Here is a 15,685-nt window from a genome sequence, read left to right on the forward strand (position 1 = left end):
TTATGGGCGACGGGGCTGGCGGTCTCAAAAGACCGTCTGGTGGTGACGGGAGCCAAACCGGAAGCCTGTCAACACGCATTTTTGATTTGGTTCACACTGACATAGTTGGTCCTTTTCCACCAACACTTGGTGGTAGAAAATATTTTCTAACAATTGTTGATAATTACTCTAGATATGGATATGTATATCCTATGAAAGAAAAATCTGAGACCTTTCAGATCTTTAAAGACTTTGCCGCTCTTGTTTATACCCAACACGGAGTAAGCATCGCCAGAATTCAAAGTGATCGTGGTGCTGAATTCATGTCTCAGCGATTCCAGGACTGGATGCGTAAGAATGGGATCCTTCATGAGACCTCGGCCCCTTACACACCGGCTCATAACGGGGTGGTAGAAAGACGACAAGGGGTCCTGCAAACCATGATGCGTTGTCTCCTAGAAGACGCCAACCTCAGTATCACATACTGGGGTGAAGCTATCAAATATGCAAATTACATTGTCAACCGTACTTGGAGCAGTGTAATAAATCAGACTCCTTTCTTCATGTTGTACGGGTACAAGCCCGATCTCAAAAACATCCATATTTTTTATTCATACGCTATGGTGAACATTCCCTTAGCTCAAAGAAGAAAAGGAGGTCCAGCAGCAAAGAGACTGAGATTTATGGGTATTGATGATAATTCAAAATGGAGCAAATTCATTGACTCCAAACATGTAATTGTGATTTCCCAATCTGCTAATTTTGAGGAAGATGTTGACTGGTCCAGGATTCATTCCAATGATCCTGGAGTTTATTTTCCTAGAGATGATGCTACTAATGCGGCACAGATTGATGATCAAGATTCCACTAGTTCTTCTCAACCTGATGTTCCGTCTTCGCAAGCCGCGGATGCTAACGCTAGCGACGAATGTGAGGACGAGGACGAAGCAGAAGAAGAATGGACTGTTGTTCCGAGACGTTCCAAGAGGGTCACAAAGGGGATCCCTCCACAACAATATTCATGGCAACTGACAAAAGCACCCTTGCCATTGATTTGTACTGTTACACTTCCTCCTGATAAGTTCACACAAATCAAGCATCTTCCTGACTCAGAGCAAGAAAAGTGGTATGGGGCAATGCAGGCTGAAATGGACAGTCTAAAGAAACTTAAGGTGTTTACGCCTGCAAAACCTCCAGCAAACAAAAAAGTCATTGGCACTCGATGGGTCTACAGAATCAAAAAGAAGCCAAATGGTGAGTCATTGTACAAGGCCAGACTTGTAGCTCAGGGTTTTGCTCAACATTATCCTGAGGACTACACAAATACCTATTCACCGACAGTCCAAACTGAGAGTGTAAAAATTGCTTTAGCAACAGCAATTATTCTTGGTTTAGAAGTTTTCCAGTTCGATGTTGACACAGCTTATCTACATGCTGACCTAGATGAAGAAATCTACGTGAGAGGCCCTCCAGGATTCCGACAACAAGAAGGGGATACCTGGTTTCTAAACAAAAGTCTTTATGGTCTGAAACAGTCTGGTTTAATGTGGTACTTATGTCTTACTGACAAACTAAATTCAATGGGCTTTATTAAGTCCGAAACTGATGAGTGCGTGTTCACAAAAAGATCTAACAATGCATATGAGATAGTTCTTGTTTATGTTGATGATATTGTTTGTATTGGTCCAAATAAGAAAATGAGTGAAATTTTTGCCAAAGCTTTGCAGAGATACTTCACATTGAAATCATTGGATCATATTAGCACTTATTTAGGTGTTCAGATTGACAAAACACAGAAGGGGTTTAGTCTTTCACAAGAGGATAAAATTGAACAAGTTTTGCATCATTGCAACATGAAAGATGCTAACACAACAAAGACACCCATGCAAACAGATTTTCACAACTTGACACATGAACCAAGTCCTGAGTTCGAGGATCAAACACTTTATCGTTCAGTTATTGGGTCACTGTTGTATATTAGTAGTTGGACCAGACCCGACATTGCACTTAGTGTTAATCTCTTGTCTCGACACGTAGGTAAGGCAAAACAGTTTCATTGGACATGTGTTAAGAAATTATTGAAATACCTAAAACACACTAAACATATGAAGTTATTGTTAGAACCAACACATACTGATTATGCAGAATTATGTTGTTATGCAGATTCTGATTGGGCAAGTGATAAGAAATCACGTAAAAGTACTTCAGGTTATATGATGTTCTTAAATGGATGTCCTGTTTATTGGAAAGTGCGTAAACAGAATTTTGTTTCTTGTTCATCTACCAAAGCTGAATATGCTTGTGTTTCAGATGCATGTAATTCTCTAACATGGTTTGATGCTTTGGTCACAGATATCTGGACACACCCGATCAGACCGATCACAGTGATGGAAGACAATGAATCGGTGGTTTATATTTCTGAATCACATTTCACAGGTTCTAGGTCCAGACACATTGACATCCGTTATCAAAACATAAAACAATTAGTGAAAAAAGGTTTTGTTAAATTGCAGTATGTATCTACACATGATCAAATTGCTGATATGCTCAACAAACCGCTTCCAGCAGCTCAACACGAGTATCTGCGTAAGAAGATGTGCCTTATTTGATGATATTCGCTCAACTGGCAAAGAAGGGGTTGTCACTGCATTTTTGTATTTACCAGATGAGCTCTTATTTTTGAACTTTCAGACTTACCGTAGCTTGCCAAGTTCTTATCAGTAACTACTGCGCATGTCTACATTCTTTCACTTTCTTCTCTCTTTCTTTGTTCTCCGGCCAAGAGAGGTCCAGCAGGAACGCTGCCAAGATGTAATTAATTAGCTAGTAAGATGTTTTTACTTCTTTATAATAAAATGTGTTTATTAGAATACAGGTGAAACTCGAAAAATTAGAATATCGTGCAAAAGTTCATTTATTTCAGTAATGCAACTTAAAAGGTAAAACCAATATATGAGATAGACTCATTACATGCAAAGCGAGATAGTTCAAGTCTTGATTTGTCATACTTTTGATGATTATGGCTTACAGTTCACGAAAACCCCAAATTCACAATCTCAGAAAATTAGAATATTGTGAAAAGGTTCAATATTCTAGGCTCAAAGTGTCCCACTCTAATCAGCTAATTAAGCCATAACACCTGCAAAGGGTTCCTGAGCCTTTAAATGGTCTCTCAGTCTGGTTCAGTAGGAATCACAATCATGGGAAAGACTGCTGACCTGACAGTTGTGCAGAAAACCATCATTGACACCCTCCATAAGGAGGGAAAGCCTCAAAAGGTAATTGCAAAAGAAGTTGGATGTTCCCAAAGTGCTGTATCAAAGCACATTAATAGAAAGTTATGTGGAAGGGAAAAGTGTGGAAGAAAAAGGTGCACAAGCAGCAGGGATGACCACAGCCTGGAGAGGATTGTCAGGAAAAGGCCATTCAAAAGTGTTGGGGACTTTCACAAGGAGAGGACTGAGGCTGGAGTCAGTGCATCAAGAGCCACCACACACAGACGGATCCTGGACATGGGCTTCAAATGTCGTATTTCTCTTGTCAAGCCGCTCCTGAACAACAAACAACGTCAGAAGTGTCTTACCTGGGCTAAAGAAAAAAAGAACTGGTCTGTTGCTCAGTGGTCCAAAGTCCTCTTTTCTGATGAGAGCAACTTTTGCATCTCATTTGGAAACCAAGGACCCAGAGTCTGGAGGAAGAATGGAGAGGCACACACTGCAAGATGCTTGAAGTCCAGTGTGAAGTTTCCACAGTCTGTGTTGATTTGGGGAGCCATGTCATCTGCTGGTGTTGGTCCACTGTGCTTCATTAAGTCCAGGGTCAACGCAGCCGTCTACCAGGAGATTTTGGAGCACTTCATGCTTCCTTCTGCAGACGAGCTTTATGGGGATGCTGACTTCATTTTCCAGCAGGACTTGGCACCTGCCCACACTGCCAAAAGTACCAAAACCTGGTTCAATGACCATGGGATTACTGTGCTTGATTGGCCAGCAAACTCGCCTGACCTGAACCCCATAGAGAATCTATGGGGCATTGCCAAGAGAAAAATGAGAGACATGAGACCGAACAATGCAGAAGAGCTGAAGGCCGCTATTGAAGCATCCTGGTCTTCCATAACACCTCAGCAGTGCCACAGTCTGATAGCATCCATGCCACGCCGCATTGAGGCAGTAATTGATGCAAAAGGGGCCCAAACCAAGTACTGAGTACATATGCATGCTTATACTTTTCAGAGGTCCGATATTGTTCTATGTACAATCCTTGTTTTATTGATTTCATGTAATATTCTAATTTTCTGAGATTGTGAATGTGGGGTTTTCATGAGCTGTAAGCCATAATCATCAAAAGTATGACAAATCAAGGCTTGAACTATCTCGCTTTGCATGTAATGAGTCTATCTCATATATTAGTTTCACCTTTTAAGTTGCATTACTGAAATAAATGAACTTTTGCACGATATTCTAATTTTTCGAGTTTCACCTGTATATCTCGGTTTTATTTTCTTAAAGTATACTTCAAGGAAAGGTCACAATCCATTCTCTAATCAAGGTGCAATTACCCAAAAGCAGAATGGGACTAGTTGCCACCCTGACAACCCGAACTACTCAAAATTTCCGCTACCAGTTCTCCAGAACCTGTCAGAGCCTTCTGAATAGCACCCCTGGACTGGAGGGCTTTGATGACCATTTGAGGATCAGATCAGAAGGAGGGTGTGTCCTTCCATATCACCAAATCAGAAGGGGAAAAGGGGGTATGGGTGAGGACATACTCAAGTTGTCCCCTGCTTCGCCTAGGGATGGGTTTCTGCAGAAGGGGGCCCATGAGTCTGGCCTCGGAATTCTCCTTTAAGGGAGGTTTATCAATATCTGACTGATTTGGCTGAGACTCCTCACTCTTCCCTTCCTTGAGATTTTCCAGGTGTGACAGCTCTGCCCAGCAATACCAATACGGCAGGTGGGAGGGCTTCAATCTAGGTCTGAGCTCTTTCAATATTCTATAATCAAAAGTACCACCTTTGGGCCAGATTTGATTCCCAGCTTCATCGCTGAGCAGAGTCCACTTCTCACACAATCTGTGTGCACACTCTCTTCTCATCCCATCCTGGATGGGCAATTTTTCCCAGCTCCAGGCTTCCATCAGTCTCCCTAGGGGAGATCTTGGTGGGATCCTTGACTCGGAGCTCCCCATTCTTGAGCTGCTCTTCCCACTATCTGCAATGAGACTTCGAGGTTCTTTCCTGGGTCTCTCACAATCTGCAGATTTACTCTGCACCACGAGGTGAAGGTACCCTTCAGCCTGCGGTCTGCTGCCCTGGGATTTCAGGCAAATGGCCTGGGAGGACTCTGTCTGCCAAAATTAATCAGAGTACGGGCCCCTACTTTTCTGATTAGGACTCTGCCCAGTGATTTCAGCAAGCTGCCCAGGAGTGAACTTCTCACTTTCCTTTAATCAATTACTTCCTCACACACTATCTCTTCCCTTAGCAGAAGGTCCTGCGCTCTGGCCAAACCCTCTTGCTTTCGAGAGCCTGTCAGTCACGGTCCTGTGGGACTAGGAACGGATTTGGGTGAAGCTAGGAAAGGCACAGAGGAAGCGGGATCCAGCTGTGTGCACATATACACACTCTCATTCACCTCCTGGGCTTTTAAGTCTATCAAAGTTTTGTGGTACTTACCTCCTTTTGAGCAGCCTTCAAGTGCAAAAAAGCTTCAAAACTCCCTTTACTACCCTGTGCCACCCGGTCAGGGTCCGTAGAGCACACCCACAGATGAAAGGATTCTGTTGCCAGCAGGGTGGTGACTCTCCAGGCCTGGTCCAATGGCTGGGTTAGCTGGGAGTCCCTTTGTAGTTACCAAACCATTGGAATAAAATTTGGGGCTCATTTTTCCCGCCAGGAGAATGTACAGGAGAAGGGGAAAAAAACCACCACTGTCACTGAAATTAAAAGATCAAAGCCAGCTGCTCGGAAGGAGGTTTATTTCAGAAGCAAAGTGACATTCAGCAATTCCGTTCTGGGGTAGCTGAGCAATTGGCTGGGTGAGTGCATTTTTATGGGGTTCTAAGGCTTTGTAATTGAGATGCTCCAGGGGGTTGTGCAATGTGGTGAGCCTTGTGTCTTTTGCTATTCTAATGGTGGTGGGTAAATCCTATTATGACTTAAAGGTCCTGTCCTGTCCTTGGAATTGGGTAGGGGAATGTAGATTTTAAATCCCATCATTTCCTTATTCTTAGTCTGTCCAGTTTGTTGCGGAGGCTTTGGTAGCGTTTGGTTATGAATGGGCTATAGCTGATTAGTTTAGTTTAGTTTAGTTTATTTGATTTGTATACCGCCCTACTCCCGAAGGACTCAGGGCGGTGAACAGCCACAAGATAAAAACACATAAATACAAAATTTAAAAACAGAATAAAACCGAATTAAACAATTTGGCCGAAGACAGATTTAAAACACCCCAATAAATTAAAAATGAATTAAAAATTTGTGTTTTAAAAGGGAAAAAGGGAAAAAATCAGGCCAGGCCAGCCTGATGGAATAAAAAGGTTTTAAGAGCGCGGCGGAAGGTACGTAGATCCGGGATCCTCCGTATCTCCGGGGGGAGCTCATTCCAGATAGTAGGTGCCCCCACAGAGAAGGCTCTCCCCCTGGGGGCTGCCAGTCGACATTGTTTGGCCGACGGCACCCGGAGGAGCCCCTCTCTATGAGAGCGTACCGGCCGGTGGGAGGCTACTGGTGGCAGCAGGCGGTCTTGTAGATAACCAGGTCCTAAGCCATGGAGCGCTCTAAAGGTGGTAACCAAGACCTTGAAGTGCACACGGAAGACCACCGGGAGCCAGTGCAGCTCGCGCAGGAGAGGTGTTACATGGGAACGCCATGTCGCTCCTATAACCACCCGCGCGGCTGCACTCTGCGCCAGTTGGAGCCTCCGGGTGCTCCTCAAGGGGAGCCCCATGTAGAGAGCGTTGCAGTAGTCCAGGCAGGAAGTGACGAGGGCATGAGTGACCGTGCGTAACAAGTCCCGATCCAGAAAGGGACGCAACTGGCGAATCAGGCAAACCTGATGAAAAACCCTCCCGGTCACGGCCATCAAATGCTCTTCTAAAGACAGCCGTGAATCCAGGAGGGCGCCCAAGTTGCGAGCCCTCTCCGTGGGGGCCAGCGATTCGCCCCCAATAGTCAGTGATGGCACCAACTGACTATATCGGGACGTCGGAAACCACAGCCACTCGGTCTTGGATGGGTTGAGCCTGAGCCTGTTTCTCCCCATCCAGATCCGCACGGCCTTGATAGTGCTTGTTTCCTTATCAATGGGGCTGTCTACATAGGTGGCATCTGTTTGCAATAAGCGTTGTTACAATGTATCTTTTGTACGCGCTTGGCTTGTTGCCAAATTCGCCTCGGGCACTTTCCCTATTAGCGGCTTGACTTTTGTATTTTCCGAGGCACTTCTTATGGCTGGGTTTTAGCTAGGGAAAAGGAGGGAATGGGGTGGGTATGATGGCTTCCTATGCTCCCTTATATCCACCTTTTTCCTGGACTTCCCCTCCCACCCCTCCCACCCTAATTTCTGGCCAGCGTCTATGGGATGCTATGCAGTGGTTGGGAGCCCTGGGCCACCCGTGCCACTCAGCTGGAGCCCTGGGATTCCCTGCACCGCCCAGCTGATTGCACTGATCAGCTGTTGTGGCCCGCCAGCACAGCTGGCGGCAGACTCAAATGATGAGGAGGTTGGGGAAGAACTTGGGCCAGTTCTGCAGCCTGGGGAAGGCTCTGATGGATGCTCAGCATCGGACACAGAGATAGAGCCAGGGCCGTCCAGCATTTCCCAGCCACTGGAGAGGCAGCTGCCTTTGGAGTCAGAGATGAGTGAGGAGGAAGAACAGCTGGGGCCTGTTCCAGATGCACATATGCGCGGAGCAGATAGGAGAGGTGAACAACAGAGGACAAGGAGTCAACTCGGGAAGCAAAACAGAAGAGCCTGTAGTACAGTGGACTAAAGCACTGTTATTAACATCTGCTGCTTGCAATTACTGCAAGTTCAAATCTCACCAGGCTCAAGGTTGACTCAGCCTTCCATCCTTTCAAAGGTAGGTGAAATGAGGACCCAGATTGTGGGGGCAATAAGCTGACTTTGTATAAATATACAAAAGTATGAAGGCTATTGCTTAACGCATTGTAAGCCGCCCTGAGTCTCCGGAGAAGGGTGGCATATAAATTAAAGCAAAAAAACAACAACAAACAAATGTGGATGCTGAATGGCCCCTCCCTGGCTGGGGAATAAATAGGAGGAAAGGGGAGTGGTAGTTGTAGCAGACAACCATTCACATTTCTGGAGATTTTGCTCATTGTGACTGCCTTGCCAGAACTGAGGCTTGTTTATTTGAACTGACTTAATTTGCAGCCTTTCGGCTGGGAGCTCACGGCCTTGCAATTATCGTAACAAGCTGATAAGGCCTATTGCTTCAGTTAACTCCTTGCCTGGACTTTGTGGGTGAATGCAGTTAATTCACAAGGTGTAAATAAAGAGGGGGTTTTCTTTGCGAGTTCTCCGTGCAGAGAATGCTCAGCTCACCCAACAGGTGGCCTTGCTGGCAGCACAAGTTACACAGCTTCAGGCTCATGCTGCTCCACCTCCCCGGAGGAAATGCCTGGTGGCAGTGCCTGGTAAATTTGATGGCAACCAAGCTACGTTTCCAGCATTTTGGGGACAATGCCAGCTCTTTATCAGCCTGAGAGCTGAGGACTTCCCCACTGACTGGGATAAAGTGGGGTTTATGATTAGCCTTCTCTCTGGCGCTGCGGCTCACTGGGCCACACCCCTGCTGGTTCAGGCTAGCCCTTTGCTGGATGATTTCCGGGGGTTTTGTGACCACCTCAGGCTGATGTACGAGGACCCCATTAAGACTCAGACCGCTACCCGACGCCTGAAAATCGTGAAGCATCTAAGGTGTAAGGATGCTTAAAACTTCCCAAACTTCAGTACTAACAGTTCTAGAAAGCCAAAATACACAATGATCATCATCATTTCAGCCTCACTACTAAGGAAGAAATTCTTCCCACAAAATATTAAAATTGTGCAGGCTTTTCAAACCTAAAATGGTGTTCTTCAGTATGGATATAAGGCCTATTATGCAAATCATAGTGAATAATAACTCTGCTCCAGGAATTCTTTCATTTTGATTATAAATATAATTCATATATTTCGGTAGTGTAGGACACCCCCCCCCCCCCCCCCCAATGCCATCTGTATGGTGGGGAGGAAGGAGAGCATGGTCTGGAGAATTGTTTTTCCATTTCTTTCAATTGGCAAAGGATGAAAATAAATTAGGTTCATTCATCTTTGCCTGTTTGTACTGTAAGGTCCCAAAATATACTTGAGTCACCAGAATGCCAAAAAGAGAGACTCAAGACAAGGCTTGCAAAAAGATGATGATTTTATTTATGGCCAAAAACAAAATACTGGGTGAGACTATATCCAGAACATACAGATAAAATGCATGTGAGGAGATAGCCACACCTTGGGGAAGGCATGGCATCCTTTTTATACCCTCAGAGGCATCAGCTTAGTACCCAATTCTGGCCTCCTAGTTTAGGTTTGTGTATTCCTTGTTGCCCTGCAAAGGAATAGAAGCCTCCCAATTAGCGTTATCTCTTCCTTGAGCATTCCTTTGTTCTCCCAATTGCTCATTTGGCCCCCTGGTTCTGCAAGGAAGGAGCTTATACAGATAAAAGGTGTAAATTAGGGCTGAAGTGTAAATTATCTCCCAGATGATGTCTGCAGTTCCAACTGAGATAGGTACCATGCTCTTAGATGGCATAAGAAAAACAGGAAGATTGATATGGGTTCAGATCAAATGACAGGAACATATTTTTGACAAATACCAGATACATTACAGAGGCCTAATAACAGAATATGCTTGTTACAGGAGATACAAATATAAAGGCATAATATATGTGATACAAATACAGAGAGATATTTGTGTTACAGATATAAAGGTACAATATATGTGTGTTATACAAATACAAAGGCTATATATGTATTACAGGAACCTAATGGTTACAGAATAACAAGTTTCTACTAATTCTAGTATACCAGTATATAATATTCTAGTATTATTTATTATATCCTTATTACTGTTTCCCTTCAGTACGTTAAGGCATCACATTGACTATTTTTAGCTTCTCCCCATCCCCCCTCACAGACACACACACATCCCAATTCCTCATAATTTCTAATTGCACTTTGGCAGGTCTTTAAAACTCGCGTTTGTGTATTAGAATTGGCTTTGACAGGCAAATCCAGGAGGTGATTGGCTCTACTGGAGATGATGCCGTTAACAAGAAAGGTGTAGCTGGAAAAAAAAATTAGATTTAAAAAATAGAGAAAGCAAAATATTGTGGGAGAGGAGAAACTTGGCTTTTGAGTGCAATCTACACACGAATGTAATTTTCACGCAACGATTTAGAATCCAATCCCAAAATGTGTGTCAATAAAATCCGACGGGACACAAGGAGTTACAGGCGTTCCTTCCCGCCCCCATTGTTTATAAGGCAAATAGGACCTTTTAAAAAAAAAGATCGCTTGTTGCCAAAAATGTCTGCCCTCAGATATAATCTGATGGCATTACACGTTGCAGCAGCTAGCGCTCTCCAGTTTGTAATTTTGAAACTCTCCTCTGTCCCCTCCCTGGCTCTTTCGATACGCTCGTTTGAAAGAGGGATGAAGGAGAGGTCGCAGGACAAATTAAAATCAAGTGTGTGTGATTTGCGAGCGTTTTACAAACCCCAAACGAAGGTGATTTGTGGCAAATGTAAGGGGTTTCTCTCCTCCTACTCCTCCTCGTTTGACTCTTGTTGCAAAAGCAAAGAGCAATAAAAACATACTCTCTCTCTAGAACCTGGAAAGATAGACCCACAACCTGGTGAGATCAAACACAGAAAGCGAGACCGAAGCCCTACAAACTAGTTTCCTTTGTTTCCAACTCCATCAGATGGAAAAATGGGGGCTTGTGAAGCAGGGCTGTGAGGTTGCCTAAGGATCCGGGAGCCGAAGAGACCGACTGATTGGAAGAAAAAAAGCAGAGATGGAGGCGGGGGAAGCGCGAGCTCTCTGCGGGGACTGGAGCGAGTCCACGCCCGGGGCCGTCGCTGCAGAACTGGCGTGTATTCAAGCAACGCTTCCAAGCTAAAACAAGCCCAGGAAAGAAGAGAGGGAGAAGGGCGGGGGAGAGCTTTTCTCCAAAGTCCTTCCGATATGCAGGTAGGTTGCAGACGTAGAACGGGACTAAAAGTCTCCCCTCAAATCGACTCCAGGATGGAGCCCCCGTCGCAAAGGAAGGTGGGTGGGCAAGGAAGGATCAGAGGGAGGGGGGAAGAAGGCACCATCCAGGGCACCGTTGCCTACAGCTGGAGATAGCTTTGCGGCAGTACTGTGGAGCTCGCGATTAACCCAACACTGCGCTCCGCCATCTGGGGCTGGAGCGAGGCGCTTTTGTTACCTCCTCGGCTCCAGCGGTGAAGCAGCGCAGGCAGGCGGTACGTGGTGGTGTATCCGTTGCCGGTTTTTCCGTCCAGCATCTTCCGTTTCCTCGGTAAGATTAAAAATAGGGGCTCGATCGAATATTTCGGGGCGCGTACATTAAAAATGCGAAATAACATTTTGACATTTTAATACTTTTTCTCAAACACATTTTAGAGAACCCGGGTGTCTTTTTAACGTCGCCGTATCTAAGAACCCATGTTTTAAAATAGCATTTTTTTTTTTTTGCAAACGGGTTTGGGGTTGCCTTTTCCCCAAGGAATCCGATCAGAGCCTTGGTAGATGCAATCGAATCTGGGCCCCTTTCCCGTCTTCCGCGCGCCTTCTGGATAGGCCGCGCCATTCGTCCATAAAAGGGCGAAAGCAGAAGGCGGCGGCTGTCTCAGTCACAGCGGAGGTAGATGGAAAAACTAGGCGGTACAGGCTGCGGCGCAGAGCTCCCATTTCTTTTCCTGCTCCAACCCGAGCTGCTTTTAGAACCAAAGGGGCGCTGCCAAAGTGTGAAAGGCGCGGTGGAAAGAAGCCGTCGCCTTGTACGACTCTTCTCCTCGCCTGCATCATGAAAGAAATCAAATGCGGCGGGGGAAGTCTTGTTTTTTTCCCGCCTTCCCACGGCTGCTGCACACTGGCTTTGTAAATTACGTGCAAAACTTTTCATCTCCCGCTTTGGATTCCTCTTACTTTCCCGCGCTGATCAGCCTGACGAGGTCGGGCACCAGCATGGCCTTTTGGACCGGTTAGAGCCAGAGCGTTCCGCCATCCGGAGGGTGGATTCATGCAGACGAATTGCTTGGCGTCCCTGTCTCCTCTCTCGACGAGCAGCTTTTTCGCCATCCACCCCCCACGGCTAGGTGTGGAAAATCGGGTTAACTACTGTAGGTTTGACTCGGCGACTTCCTCTGCTCCCTAGGCAGGCAGGGGGAAGCACTCCCTGGGTGGCTGGGAGCTGGTAGAGGGAAAAGAGGCGGCTGTAGCTGCCGCAGCCAGGACGCGCAGCCCTTCCTTGGCTCTGCCTGGACACCCCTAGCCGGGTATTCATTCCTCCCTCCCGCTAGCCAACCAACCATCCCCGCCCATTCCACCAGCGGCTGTGATGGGGTTGCTGCTGTAGCGGCTCTCCGGCTCCTGCTCCTCCCAACTCGCGACTGCCGCCGCCACGAGGCGGGCTTGTCTCATTAACCGGCTCGGCAACATTATACCGACAGTTGCGGAACTGGCTTGCTGCTCCCCTTTCCTCTGCAACACGCTGGGCGCTGTTCGGCGTCTTCCTCCTGGCCGACTAAGCGTGATCCGCTGCTTCGCGCTCTGGTACAGGGGTTTGGGGGAACCGAGGCTCGTTCTTAAGTGGCCACGAAAACTGCTTTCACCGTCCGCCTAATCGACGGGGAACCGTGTGGGAGCTTGCCTCCCCCCGTTAGATTGTCCGAAGGGGGAAATAAAGGAACGATTCTCTATCGAAAGCTGCTTTTTTTAGGGATCGTGGGTTGGGCTACGATACGAGTCTTATTGAGATAAAGGGATCTTGCTAGTGAAGGGAGATTCTGGAATTGGGAACCGAGCTGATTTCCTTCAGATTATTTTCTTAGGATTCCACTGGAATGTAGGGTGAGCTCTGTTAACGCGGTTATGTGTATGTGTGGATCTTGAATAAATCCCGTAGAAATTCAGTAGAGCGGATCGGAAGGTGGTAGAGAACGAAATCCTGTGGAGGAAGGGGAAAGATCCTGGAATCCGGCGGTCTCAAAAGTTCTCCCTCCCTGTAAGGGCGACTGAAGTTGGTGGGCGGGGAACGCTGGCACTGCTGAGAGCCGACGGGGTGAGATCATAGCGAAACGCTCCCGACTTTCTCGTCTTCAACCGTAAAGGCGGGGAGGAACGGAGGTTGGAGGCCGAGTTGGGGTTGAAAAAACTGGGGTGGCAGCAAAATCAGGCGGCGGCGGCGGCATTTCTCATTCGAGGGCGTGCGGAGCGGAAAGAGACGGGGGGGCGTCTCGAAGCAGAAGCAGCTGCACTACCAGCTCTGTCGGTTCAGCTCGGCTCTCCCGCCTGCCTGGAGACGGGCGAAGAGGGAGGGCTGCAACTAGCAGCAGCTGCACCTTTTCTGCTGCAGAAAGACGGGGACGGAGATTGGCTGGCGATGGTGCTACCTCTGAAGAGCTGGTGGAAGTGGGGGGGAGAGAAAGAGGTCTGCAGATCCCACCCCTTTGCCTGGACTGCCTCCTCTCCACCCCTCCCAACCGATTCGCCTTTACTCCGCTTACCCTGTCGCTGGGCGTTGCGTTGTCTTTCAAAGAATATCCATTCGGCTCGTCCAAGAAAACCAGCTTTTTCATTTGTTTCGCCCATAGATCCGCTCCGGACCTCTATTTTCCTCCCTTCATTAATGCTGGCTGATATCTCACTCCTGTAATAATTCTAGTTTGGACAACACAGGTTATGTAGAAAGTAAACACAGGGTCAATCAAAATGGACTTAAATGTCTATACACCAATGCACAGATGAGGAATAAACAGGGTGAATTAGAAATTCAAGTAAATGAGGGCAGATATGATATTGTTGCCATTACGGAAACTTGGTGGGATGAAACCCACAAATGGAACATACAGCTAGAGGGATTTAAATTATTTAAAAGAAATAGACCAAATAAAAGAGGAGATGGAGTTGCACTATATATAAGAAATAACTACATCTCTACAGAAATAGAGCACAAAAATGATGAAAACTTCCAGGAATGCATTTGGGTCAATGTAAAAGGGGGGAAAATGACATTGCCATAGGTGTATACTATAGGCCACCCAAGCGAGCAGAGGAAATACACTGCTCAAAAAAATAAAGGGAACACAAAAATAAGACATCCTAGATCTGAATGAATGAATGAAGTATTCGTAGTAAATACTTTGTTCATTACATAGTTGAATGTGCTGACAACAAAATCACACAAAACTTAACAATGGAAATCAAATTTATCAACCCATGGAGGTCTGGATGTGGAGTTACACTCAAAATTAAAGTGGAAAAAAACACTACAGGCTGATCCAACTCTCCTCTCTTGTAATCCATCTACCCTTCCCCACTTCTGTTTTGGTTTTCTTCCTCACCTGTAAAATGGATTCTGCTTGAAGCAGCTTTCCCCACCACAGCATCACTGGATTTTTTTCCCCCAGTTAAGCAGATTCTACCAAGCCCCATTTCCTCCCCCTCTCCCCCCAATTCTACTTTATAGTTAGGTTTACCAGGTGCAGCCTCGTTTTCTGTTGCAGTATTCTGAAGAAAAGTTTAGGCTGTTCCTGAAACCATCTTAAACCATTAGTAGCTTCCTCAACTTCATAGGAATCTTTTAGCCCTCCCATCAGATACAGGCATTGTGAGGACCTGTTTCCTCTTTTAGCTCCCACTTGCTCTTGAATACCTAAGTAGCTCACAGGTTCAAGGACTGTTTGATCAATCTATTAGTTTCCAGGAACTACTAACCTAAACTCCCATGTTTGTGCTGACGGCTTTTGTACCTTTTTGTGAAGGTAGCACTGGTAAGCAGAGATCATTATTCCAATTTATCTTTTTCAGGGTCAAAATTGATTGACGCCACTGTGAAGTGGGGGGAGACCCAGGAGGTGTCACCCTTTGGGTCTGAGAGGTGGAGGATGAAAGAAACAGCAGATAGTCCAACTGATTTAGAAATGACAGCCCCCAAAAATCAAGGTGAGAAGGAATGCTGGAAAGGCCAATGCTACATTAGAAAATTATGCAGAATCCTATTCTTAGCTGCCACTCCTTGAAATATTCAACTTTACTAAATAAGTTGCTTATTAATTTTTAAAGTTGCTTAGTTGCTTTCATTAAAAATCCAAACAGGGCTGAATACTGCTGCTAATAGATAACATGTGGAAAAAAGTTTGAAACGTATGGTTCTTACTCAGATATTTTCTGTGATCACACAAACAAGGTGTAACACTATTCTAGTTTTATCAGCAATGTCATCTCATTTGGCTATTTCTATTCTTGTCTGCATTTAAAGAACACAGTGACTCTGGTTTGTGGTTAACCATGAATACATCTCAGGGCTGCCCACCAACAAACAGTGCAGCTGGAGCCACCCATATGGGTTATTCTAAGGTTCCTGTATCTTCTGAATGTGCCGTGATGAAAATACACTTAAAAACCAACCAAGGGTT

General features: G+C 45.9%; 1 protein-coding gene across 2 annotated transcripts in view; it reads left to right on the forward strand.

Annotated features, from left to right (window-relative positions):
• Positions 1 to 11,159: 11,159 nt before the first annotated feature.
• UBTF (upstream binding transcription factor) overlaps positions 11,160 to 15,685 on the forward strand; it is a 324,947-nt gene continuing 320,421 nt past the window's right edge. The window contains exons 1-2 of one of the 2 annotated variants that reach the window (XM_070944829.1): positions 11,160 to 11,234; positions 15,078 to 15,212. The gene's annotated coding sequence lies outside the window, so the exon portion shown is untranslated. The remainder of the gene's footprint in view (positions 11,235 to 15,077; positions 15,213 to 15,685) is intronic. The other variant, XM_070944830.1, reaches the window with a different exon arrangement.

This window comes from Pituophis catenifer, unplaced genomic scaffold (genome assembly GCF_029215685.1).
Source record: "Pituophis catenifer annectens isolate HBS135680 unplaced genomic scaffold, rPitCat1.0.hap2 SCAF_5, whole genome shotgun sequence".
Classification (NCBI taxonomy): Eukaryota; Metazoa; Chordata; class Lepidosauria; order Squamata; family Colubridae; genus Pituophis; species Pituophis catenifer.